General features: G+C 35.9%; 1 protein-coding gene across 1 annotated transcript in view; it reads left to right on the forward strand.

The window, feature by feature from the left end:
• The window catches only part of HDAC9 (histone deacetylase 9), a 719,791-nt gene that overhangs the window by 558,261 nt on the left and 149,376 nt on the right, over positions 1 to 12,154 (forward strand). The gene's annotated exons all lie outside the window — the stretch shown is intronic.

A 12,154-nucleotide genomic window follows, 5' to 3' on the forward strand; every position in this document is an offset into this window, starting at 1 on the left:
CTGCTACTTTTTTTCTAAAGAACTTTAAAAATTAGTTGAAACAAGAAATATAACAAATTAAAAATTTTCATTTTGGATATAGTTTTTTTTAAGGCATTTATTCTCTGGAATTAAATTTTTTTTCAGTGTTTGGAAAGGTCTGTGTTTTAAGGAGAAATATCAGATTATGTCAATATGTGCCTCACTAGCAAGATTTTAGGAAATTTTAACCTATTGATACTTCATGAGTTTTGGGCGTTTTGTTTATTTGAAAGCAAAAGCAAACAACTGCATGATACAAAATTTTTGAAGCATTCTTTTTTTGCTAATTTACCTTTTATAAATTCCCAAGGGAAAAATCCTGTTGCTAACGTATCTGAAATACATAGGAAAATTTTTCAATCAGTGAAGTTGCAATGGATTTCTGTTGTCCTGTGTATCACGCATACTTCAATTTCTCATTTGAGAGTCATTTTAAGGAGGAATCAAGAAAGTAAGTCCTTCATTCAAAAAGTATTCATTGAACACTTACTATATGCCAGAAACAATGACGAGCATTTGGATTTGAGAGCTGATTTGCTCTTAGGGAACATAATAGTAGTGATACTTACTGTTCTAGAGAACAGATGTCCTTAAACATAGCGAGGATAAAATGGTGAGTTCTTCCTGAAGGGTTTCAGGAAAGGCTTCATCAGTATTGTTCAACTTGTGCTTTCAAAGATGAGTGGGAGTTTTCAAGGGGTAAAATAATTGGAGTAGGGGGAGTCTTACTAGGCAGAGAGAATAGACTGTGAAAAGCATGGGGTCATAAAATGATCTTGCTCTGTGGGCTCAAGAGTGTGAGGGTGGAATTGCGTGGCAGGTATACAGATCATACTTCATAAAGTCTTTTGCAGGCAAAGAGTGAGATAGACTCCCAAATAATTTTTAATGTTATATTATTTTATAAGCATATCCTTCTTAGTATAATCCTTTTTCTAAGTATTGAAACTGAAGATCTTTCTGCCATCTGTGTGTGGGTGGAGAATACAGAGGTGGGGAGAAAAGTAAATGGTGCCTTTTCTTTTTTCTTAATTTTTAATTGTTTCTGGACTATGATAAGTATCTTTGGAAGGAAAGCCTGTCTCTCTGAAAGTCCATTTATAATAGGATATAAGGTGACTGCTGATTTTAAATTTGCATATATATTGCTTTTGTGGTCTCTATTGTGTGTTTTTTTCTGTGGCAAAAAAGAAAATTGCAGGCAAACCAAACATTTTCATGTTTGTTATAAGTTTTAAAGATAGTTTTAAAAATATGATAGAATATCTAAATTAGGTAACTAGTTATTTCTTCCATGCAGTTATCATTCATCTCTGAAATAATTGAAGGATATGCTTCAGATTTTTCTCAAGAGTTTTTAAAGTCTTCAATAATATCAAGTATTTTTTATGGTCACCTAAAATATGTTTCTAAAGTTATTTTATTAAATAATTATGGGTATTTGTATTAAGGTCTTGCATGCCAGATTCCAGATTATAAGTTTTATTGATATCATGGCTATTTCTTTTTCTTTTTTTCTTTTTCTTTTTCTTTTTCACTGTACTCGGGCTTTCTCTAGTTGCTACAAGCAGGGGCTACTCTTTGTTGGGGTGCTTGGGCTTCTCACTGCAATGGCTTCTCTTGTTGTGGAGCATGTGCTCTAGGTGCGTGGGCTTCAGTAGTTGCAGCATGCGGGGTCAGTAGTTGTGGCTTGCTGGCTCTGGAGCTCAGGCTCAGTAGTTGTGGTACATGAACTTAGCTGTTTTTGGCATGTGGGATCTTCCCAGGCCAGAGATGGAAACTGTGTGCCCTGCATTGGCAGGCGGATTCTTAACCAGTACACCACCAGGGAAATCCCCATGCCTATTTCTTAAGTGGTTTGTATAAGCCATAGAACTACTACATGGAAGGGCCATGATGTGGCTCTAAAATCTATGCTCTTTCTATCCCACCACACTGCTACTCTTTTCTACTGTTCATGACTTAAAAGACTAAGGTGTGATAAAGCATAGTGAACTTATACTGAAACATAAGACCTTCTCCCCCTAACCTAAATCACAAATGCCTAGTACACAGCATGACAAAGAAGAGCTATTCAATAATACTTGTTATATTCAATAGTTTGTTGTATTATTTTAATACTTGTTATATTCAATAGTTTGTTGTATTATTTTTTAGATTTTACATATAAGTGATATCATACAATATGTCTTTCTCGATCTTATTTCACCTAGCATAATGCCCTCCAAGTCCACCCATGTTGCTTCATTCTTTTCTATGACTCAGTAGTATTCCATCATATGCATATACACATACCTTTTCGCCACATTCTCTCCAACATTTGTCATTTGTGTTCTTTCTGATGATAGCCTTTCTGACAGGTGTGAGGTAATATCTCATTGTGGTTTTGATTTGGATTTCTCTGATTATTAACAGTGTTAGCATCTTTTCATGTGTCTGTTGGCCATCTGCATGTCCTCTTTGGAAAAATGTCAATTCAGTTCTTCTGCCCATTTTTAATCAGGTTATTTGGTTTTTTGATAATGAGTTGTATGAGCTATTTATGAATGTTGGATATTAACTCCTTATTAGTCATATCATTTGCAGATATTTTCTTGCATTCAGTTAGTTGTCTTTTCATTTTGTCACTGGTTTCCTTTGCTGTGCAAAAGCTTTTAAGTTTAATAAGGTCCCTTATATTTATTTTTGCTTTTATTTCCTTTGCTTTAGGAGACAGATCCAAAAAAAATGTATTGTTATGATTTATGTCAAAGTGGATTCTGCCTGTGTTTTGCTCTAGGAGTTTTATGGTTTCTGATCTTACATTTAGGTCTTTAATCCATTTTACGTCTATTTTTGTATATGGTGTTAGAGAATGTTCAAATCTCATTCTTTTACATATAGCTGTCCAGTTTTCCCAGCACCTCTTATTGAAGAGACTGTCTTTTCTCTTGTATATTTTTGCCTCCTTTATCATAGATTAATTGACCATAAGTGTGTGGGTTTATTTCTGGGCTCTCTATCCTATTCAGTTTATCTATGTGTCTGTTCTTGTGCCAGTGCCACACTATTTTGATTACTATAGCTTTTATAATAGTCTGAAGTCAGGGGGAGTGATTCTTCCAGCTTTGTTCTTCTTTCTCAAGATTTTTTTTGGCTGTTCAGGCTTCTTTGTGTGTCCATACAAATTTCGTAGTTATTTTTTCTAGTTCTGTGAAAAATGCCATTGGTATTTTGATAGGAATTGCAGTGAATCTGTAGATTACCTTAGGTAGTATGGTAATTTTAACAGTATTAGTAGTTCGTTCATAGTGGGCCAGAGATAATATGTATCTCATGCTTCTAATTGAACCTAATGAGGAAAACATTTCCACATGTTTAAAAAATAAGTAGCAATTTCCAATGTAGAAGTAAAATAGTAGTAGTCCTTCAAATTATGCGTATTTTATTGGATAGATAAAGAAATGGATGAGTAAGTGAATGATTGACAATCTCTGTGTGGATCTGTAATTTCAAAAAATAGGTACGAGCCCTTTACATTTAGAAGGTATTGATGAAATAATAATTGACTCATTTGGCACACACTGAAGACAGGCTAAGAGAGTGGCTTAGAGCTATTGATCTGGGTACTTAGAAGCAAACAATTTGTGATTTTTAAAAAATTACAACTCTCCATGCCAATGTGTTTGTAGTCTGTAGCTACCATAGTTAATATTTGTTAATGGTAAGGCTTTTCAAATACCATGGGTCTGTAAATGTCAGGTCTTTGGGCATGTTCACCTCTCGGGGAAAACTCCTAAGCAGGATGATTCTGTTTCACTGACGTTGTCAGTATGTCAACTGAAAAAGAGGATTTGAGTGAGTTATCGAATCTAGAAAATAAGTATCTAATCAAAAATGTGTGTTGTTATTTTTATTGTAAACTACTTTTTTTTCATTGACTTAACGAAGTATCTCTATTTAATCAAAGTGTTTTTGTGCTTGCATTGTAGCCTTTGCTAAAATACTTTGACCATATAACCAATAGAATGTCTAAAAATTAGCATAGTTGTTACATAGTCAAAGCAGCTGAGTCAGTTGAGCGTATACAGAGATTCCAAACAGCCTATATCTGTTTCTGTTGTCTTTGGTTTATACCTGTTTCCTACAATGGTATAAGCAAATTTAAAATCCATTAATACAAAACTGTGACTGGAAACTTGACTAGATAACATATCTGTTCTCAGTTCATCAGTCACACTGTCAATTCTATTTTAGATACAGCATCTTTAAAATAGAGCTTCTTATGATTTCTCCCGTTTGTGAAAAAATAGAAAAATATGCATGTAACTTGGGATGAGAGACTGGAGCCCTTAACTGTCATATTCATAGAGCAGCTTTTCATCAGATAACTAGTCAAGTAATGGTTAGCCTGGAGTTTTCTTAAAGTGGTTGAATTTACCATGGAATGATAGTAGATAATTTTGGGCAGAGCTCATAAATAAGTACAATATTTTATTTTCGCTTGTTGTTTATCAAACATATCATTGTTGTTATAACTAATTTTAGAGCACTGACTTCTAAATATTTTTGTCATATGCAGAGACTGGAATTTAGAGGTTGCTTAATTCTGTCTGAGAAATGGGATGGGATCATAGTAAATATTTATGTTCTCTTGTTGGTAATGACAACTAAGTACATATTTTTATGGTTATTCTTATTTTTATCATATTTTAGTGAAATTTCATGCTAGGAGAATGGAAAGTAAAACTATCATAAAAATAACAACATAATGGTAATAACATAGTAATATGGAAATTCATTGAGGACTCAATATTTGCTAGTTGCTCATTTCTTTCCATCTTTACAAGTTGTTGAATTAAGTGCTTCCAGTTTCCAGATGAGGATACCAAGCCCCCTTTGAGTTTCAGTCGGTTTCCTGATGTCACATAGCTGGTTAATGGCGATCAGGGACTGGGTAACAGAAATTGTGAGTGTAGAGACAGTATTCCTTTGGCCCTAAGCCATAAACTATAGTTCCTCTGTCAAGAGTAGGGGTAAAAAAACAATAATAAAGTGAGAAATTCTTTGCCAATTCATTTTAGTCTATCCAGCATTTATCGTCAACATCTAAATTGGTAATACTATTTTAAAATTGAAAATAACTCCAAGATTCTCACTACCCATGTAGCATGTAATAATTGCAAGCCACTTCTCTTTGTGCCTTTCCTCATGTGTCACACTAAGAGAACCTATCAAATAACACCCCTCTAATTTTTCTTCCTTTTGATAACCGGACTATTTACAATGGAAAATATATTTTTTTCCTTTTTTGTTAATTTTTTTTTATTATGTAGACATTTAGATTTTTTGGAATGGGTATGTGATTGAACTTGAGAAAATCCAAATTAAATTTTAATAGAACATAGATTGATAAATGAATGCTTAGATCCAATTTCCAAATAAAGAATGATTTGTTGTCATCTAAACATCATACTCAATACTGCAGAAGGATTTGGGGTCTTATTTTGTCTATAAGAACTGTGGTTGATGCTTCCCAGTCTTGAAACGGATTTTCAATTGTTAATGACAACCAAATATATTATGCTCATGATAGTATGTATTTTCCCAAGGATGTGGAAGACATTTTGGGAAAGAGGGTGGAATTTCTTGAAGCAATTTGCCAATATGAAATACTGTACATATCAAATTGGCCCTACTACCATCTTTCCCAGACCATTTATCATAGCTCGCAAATCAAGCCCACATTTTCTCTTTTTTGAAAGACTTGGCTAATAAAGAAGATGTGGGCTTCAAGTCCGAACTTGTCAATCAATCTTGGGAACAAAGCAGTAATGATTTTGATCTATTGATATTTTATTTCAGTGAAGAGCAATACATATGAAATTACTGCTGGAGTGATCTACAGTTTTATTCATTGCCCAGATTCTGTTCTTTATATTCAGCGTGTAGAGATGTTTCAGGAAGTTTTATCAGAATAGGTCAGAAGAAAAAGATCCATAGGAATAAATTTTAGAAAGCTGTCAGTTCTATCCGCTCTTTAGTTTCAGCAATAAGTATAGTTTAAGTACATTTTTTTCTCTTTCATCTGTGCAACATATTGTACCAATTTTCATCAAAAAATTACAATTTCTATAGGTGTGTGTCTCTAGATACCCTTAGAATTTTGCTCTTTGACCCTGGGAGTAAATTGATCTTATGCACACCTGTCTTCCTTGGGAAACTTGCAAACTTCATTTTTGAGTTGAGCATCAAAGAGATATGATATTATTAGACAGTATAGAACTCAGGTAAAAAGTCCAGGAAGTATCTTGAAGTGCTTGAAGTTTTGAAATGTGAATTGTATTATCTTCTGTGAAGAACTATTTAAAATAGTTCAAATACAAGACATAGTTTTTATTATTATTTTAAAAGGTCAGATCAACTGTAAAAATTTTAAGACAACATTTTTCTCTTCTGACTTAGAACAGTTTTAAAGCCAGAAATTTCCAGGAATTTGTGTGGCAATTACACAGTTTTCCAAATAATAAAGACTAATTAAAAGAGTAGCTGTGTTCTATTAACTTTTCCCTAGCACTTCTCTCTAAGAAAGAAAGCAATTTGCGTGACTAGAAGTGATTTGTTTTTACTTTCAAGATGGAACAAGGGATTACAAAACCCTTGCCTTGCACAAAATCCTCCCAACATATGTGTAATACTCAGAGATATCAGGAAATGAAAGCTTTCTACGAAATATTATTGTGAAGCTTTTTAGGCCAGAAAAAGCAGATCTTTTGGATTGTCAGGCAGATCAGATCAATTCATCAACTTAAATCATCTCATCTAGTAATAATGGAATTGGTGTGCAGTTAATTATGATATGATGTAGCCAGAATGGAAGATAAATACAATTAATAAACTATGGAGTCACACTTTTTTCACTGTTTCAGTGAATATTTTGAGATTATGCTTCATTTACTGGTAAGATGAAGCCAAATAAAAGTCACTTGTCCTGTATTTCATTCAACTACTATTTATTAACCAAATCTCAATGCCTTTTGCTCTTCATGTGTTATCTTGAAACTGAATAATTCCCCTCCATTTCCATGATTTCACACCTAAAGTTTACTGTAACTAAGCTTGAGACGACAAGCAATGTGAAAAAGGAGGTAGAACTTTGTTTTAATGTACCGTAAATATAAATTTGTAGTCTTTTTTTTTTGAACTAGGTAAATATGTTTACTAATAGAAATTTACTTAATAACTTTTCTAATTAGAAGAGTCCACTTTGGGAAACTTGTGTTCAATAGGAAGTCTGTTCAGATATTACTTCTGAGGTGCAGGGCTGAAGTTTACACTACTTTCTGGTAGGCAGGGCTTTCAGATAGTAGTCCAGGTCTTTGCATGGCATCAAATATCGGAATGATAGACTCAGTTTTACATATTTTATCCCGATGATTTGGTGTCATGTAGATGAAACTTGTAAATCAACATTTGTTCCCACTTATATAGAGATTTAAACTCCTCTGGCACTTTTATAGAAGGGTGAGGACTTGTCCTTGTAACTCTTATAAATCTGTCCATCTTTCTTATGGACGCCACAGTCCTGGGTATTTGTTGTCTAAACACCTTTTCCTCCAAAGAGTGGCATTGTTGTGAAGCCATATAGAGGTCAGCAGACTTATAGACTGTGTAATTCCTAATGGGAAAGGCTCACCAAAGTGATATTCTTGCCATTATGGTTCATATTTTGCAATTTAAAAAGTGGGTGGGAAGGGAATTCCCCAGTGGTCCAGTGGTTAGGACTCTGCACTTCCATTGCATGGGATGCAGGTTTGATGCCTAGTTGGGGAACTAAGATCCCGCAAGCCATGCAGCACAACCAAAAAAAAAAAGTTTCTGAGCCTCTGGGAAAAAAAAAAATAGACATTTTATCCAAAAGAAAATATGGGTGCAAGAAGGGGGAGATGGATGATTGAGTCATCTTTCAATCTCAGAATTTTAAGTCCATCCTGCATCTCTCAACTGGGGCATATTTTGCATCCCAAAATAATTGCAGAAATGGCCGTCAAGAAAATAGCCTCTACATATTATCTTATGTATTAAAGAAAGGAATATATTGTTGTAGTTGAAAACAAAATATTGGTTCACCTAGGATGTGTATTTTTTGTTGATTCATAACTTCTTGAAATTAAAGCAATATTGGAGTTACTGAAATGGACTAAATTTCAGAAACAGATGAGCATTTTTACTCAAACAATAGTCAAAGGCCAAGATATAAAGAAGAGTTTATTTACAATGCAGAGCAAGAATGGAGCTGGCACAGATTTATAATTTAAAAGTTTTACAGCCCAAAGAAAGCTTGATGACTTGATCCTCTGTGCTTTCAGTTTCAGAAAAAGTCTCTTAAATATTAAAGTTACTACATTGGGCCGTCAACTTTGCATTGCATACCCAAGTCCTCTCCCTTGTACAAGTTTCTGATATGATCAGTTTCCTTCTGTATTCCAGGACTTCTAAATTGAAAATACATTTGCAGAAATTATTCAGTGATGTCTTTCTTGCCAATAAATATAATTATTCCAAGTGACTCAGCAGGTGGAAAAGGCAGGGACTGAAATAATAAAATCTGGGGTGTGTCATTGATTTTATTGATTTAGTTTAGTTATCTGATTAAATTTTACATTACTCAGAGAACTGAAGTCTGTCGGAAGCTTAATATATTCCCCTTAATATAGTTATTTGAGGATATGACAATTAATACAAATCAGTGCAGAATCCAAATGAAAAATATTTAATTATGAAAGAAGGATCACTCACCTGTTAGTTAACTAGTGTCATTTTTTGAAAGTAAACAAATTAATATTTTGTCTATGTCTTTTAAAAAAGCAATGATAAGTCTATATAGATATACAGACATAATGTTTGACACAGTTCTGTAAACATGCTTTTGAAGAAATTAGAATGTAGAGAGCTCATCCCATTGTCAGAGCTGAGCTTGAAATCCTGTACCAAGTTTGAAGGGCTTATTAGGCCCACTTTAAAATTTTGTTGTTTTATAATAACTTTGGAAAAGTGTATTGTTCCTTGTAAAATACCCACATGTTCTCCTTTGGAATGGCTCCAGACTGTAAGTGAACCATGAGGTTGCCCCCTGGTGCTTTATGTATTGTTTAATTGTTTGCCTTTGGTAGATGTTTTTATTAAAAGGCTATTATTTAGGGTAAGACCAAAGTGTCATTTTAAGAACAGCAGAAGCAGAGCTGCTCTGTCCCATAGCTCTTTTTCATGGGTGTGTTAGTGAACACTGGATGTAGCTAATGAGCCTGCCAACATTTTTTCTTGTAATACTTCAAAAAGAACAACAACAACAACAAACAAAACCCCAGATTTTTATTTTCCTCCCATAAAACATGACTGCACTGGCCAGAAGAGCTGTGAGTTTGTATGACTGTGCCCAGGGCAGTAGGGAAGAGAGCTGTTTGTCTGCTGTGTGTGTTCACCCGATGCTCTGTGTTTTGGTCCACAAGGAGCTAGTCTGGAGTTGCATGCACTTTGATGCACATGGCTAGGTCATGCTCGAGGAGCTTGGGGGACAAGGAGGTCCATGTGTTAGGAGGGCTGTGGTGGGCTTCCTGGGGTGTTTACCAAACCAATGTATGCTATAGTGTATGTCGCAGCTATAAAGAAAGTTCTTAATGTCCTTCCCCTCCCCACAGTCTGGTTGTGAGATAAGTATCATTTTGAAGTTCTCAGATCACTCTGAATATAAATTAGGTCGGGAAAAAGTTTTTAATTTAATGAATTTAATTCTAAATGTTCTCCCTGAATATTTTCTTCTCTGAAGTGGCATCACTCGCTGATTTCTCGGAAGTTGGCTCTGGAAAGAATTCACAGTGTTCTCTAGCAGGTCCTTGCCACAAAGAGCACACGAGAATTCGATTAGTCTTCTTCCCAAGCTAGTCTTCGTGATTGTGACCCACCCTCAGGCCAAAAACTTGAAGGCAACATACCTTGATACAATTTCTAGGACTTAAACGATCTCATTAAATTCCAATGCTAGATATCATGTTGACATTTGAGGAAATATGATTATTGACAAAATGTAAGCCTGTTATACACTATATCACTTCAAAAGGAGAGAGGCCATTAGGCCATAATTACATCAGAAATAGTATACACACTTGGCTGGTTTATAAACTGTCACTTTCAGAAGTACCAAGACATATAAAAGTCTCCAAAGGTTCCATTATGACCCTATTTCCAACAGTATTCTCTGACAAACTAAATAAATTACTGCATGTATTGGACCTTTGAGGCTTGGGGCAAAGAATGGAAAAATTATTTACAAAAGCTTGAAAATATTTAATCACTAGAGGCAGGGGGGCAACGGTGTTTTAATTAGCAGGTCCTCGGGCCATTGGCTGACTGGAGGCTTTCTCAAACAACCACACAAATGCACTGAATAGCTGTTTGCCAGCCTTAGGGTCAGGCCTGAGATGAAACAGATAAGATAATTGGCTCTAATGAAATCCAGAAGGCCTTGGCTTTCTTGTTTGAGCTTGGATTTGAAAAGTGCGTGTGGAAGTGAGGCTTAATTCAAACCAGAACGGAGCTAGGCCCGTTTCTCAGTGACTTTGATATTGTTTGAAGTTCTAAAAGTGTTCGCCACACCGCTAGCCTGCTGGGCTGGGCCTCCCTGGTACCCTTAATTACTCAGCTTTATTGCTGACTTTACTACACAGGAAAGGGGCCATTATATGTTCCATCAACATCAGCTCTTCTCAGATTGGAGGAAAGGGCAGGGTTAAAGGCCACTGTAGGAAGGCAAAAACTTCACTTTGAGGTAGTCAGATCATTTACCAGTGTTGGATTTCACCGTTATGCACATACATTCCTTACAACACAGAAGCCCAATTTCAATTTTTTAAACAAGTGATTAGTTTTCAAAACATTTTTGTTTGTGCCTGTTTTTTGCAGAGAGAACATTTATTTTTAGGGGCTGAAATGATTGCACCTGATATATTGGAGGAAAAAAAAAAAAGCAACACCTCCCAATTAATCATCACACCAGAAAGGTCTGGTTGGATTCTGTAATAAGGAGGATTATTATGAATGCCTCTTTGAAGTGGAAATAAGTGAGGAGCCCTCCTGTGGTGTGAGAGTTGTCCTGACACCCTGAGGAATAAAGACCCCTCAGGAGATGCTACAAAATTAAATCCCAGCTTCTAGAGTCTCTCACAAAGGGGTTATACAAAAGGGCTCTCAATCCAGTTCTGAGCCAAAGCAGAAATGAGGAAGTCTCCTTCTCAGGGGTTGGCTGCAGCGTCATCAAGACTTCTGTCCTCGCCAAGCTTGCTGCTGCTCTGTTGCTTTTGGCCAATTTGGTAATGATGGGTTGTGCATCTTAACGAATTAATAATTATTCAACCCTTAGCCCTCTCCAGCAAGGAGATCTGGTCATGCTGTGAAAGCCAAGGGATATGGAGTTCAGGCCTAGTTCCTGCCCTACTTATCATCTGTTGGGTAGGAAAGTCATGAGTGATACCATCTGACTTGGCTCTTTCTGAAATAAAACTTAAATGTTTTTGCATTATTTATGTTAATTTGACATTAATGTGTTCTGATCTCACGTACCATCCTGGGGACCATTCATCCAGTACTCCTGTCTGAGTATTCTTATGTGCAGGCCGGACTGGGCATGAGCTTTCCACAACGGTGATGTGTCTGGGCCTAAGTAACCATATGTAGAACCCAGGGCCTCTACTTCCTAACCTTCCAAGAGAAATTAAGGAGGCGCTTGACAGAATTTTGTCAGCGATAAACATGATGTCAGCTCACATCAAAAGAAAGAAGAGTCTTAGAGTACTCAGCTAATTCAAAATATGTTTTTTATTAGGCGCTGTTATTGACAGAATGCTTTTGTCCACCCACCCCCACCGCCCAAATTCACAGTTGATGCTCTAACCCCCAACATGATGGTATTTAGAGATAGGCCCTTTGGGAAGTAATTAGGGTTAAATGAGGTCATGAGGGCAGGGCCCTGGTCTGATGAGATTCGTGTCTTTATAAGAAGAGACACCAGAGAGCTCTCACTCTCCCTCCCTGAATGTATGCACCAAGGAGAGGCCCTATGCGCACATGGCGGGATAGTGGCCGTCTGCAAGCCAGAGAG

The sequence above is a fragment of the Hippopotamus amphibius genome, chromosome 4 (assembly GCF_030028045.1).
Source record: "Hippopotamus amphibius kiboko isolate mHipAmp2 chromosome 4, mHipAmp2.hap2, whole genome shotgun sequence".
NCBI lineage: Eukaryota > Metazoa > Chordata > Mammalia > Artiodactyla > Hippopotamidae > Hippopotamus > Hippopotamus amphibius.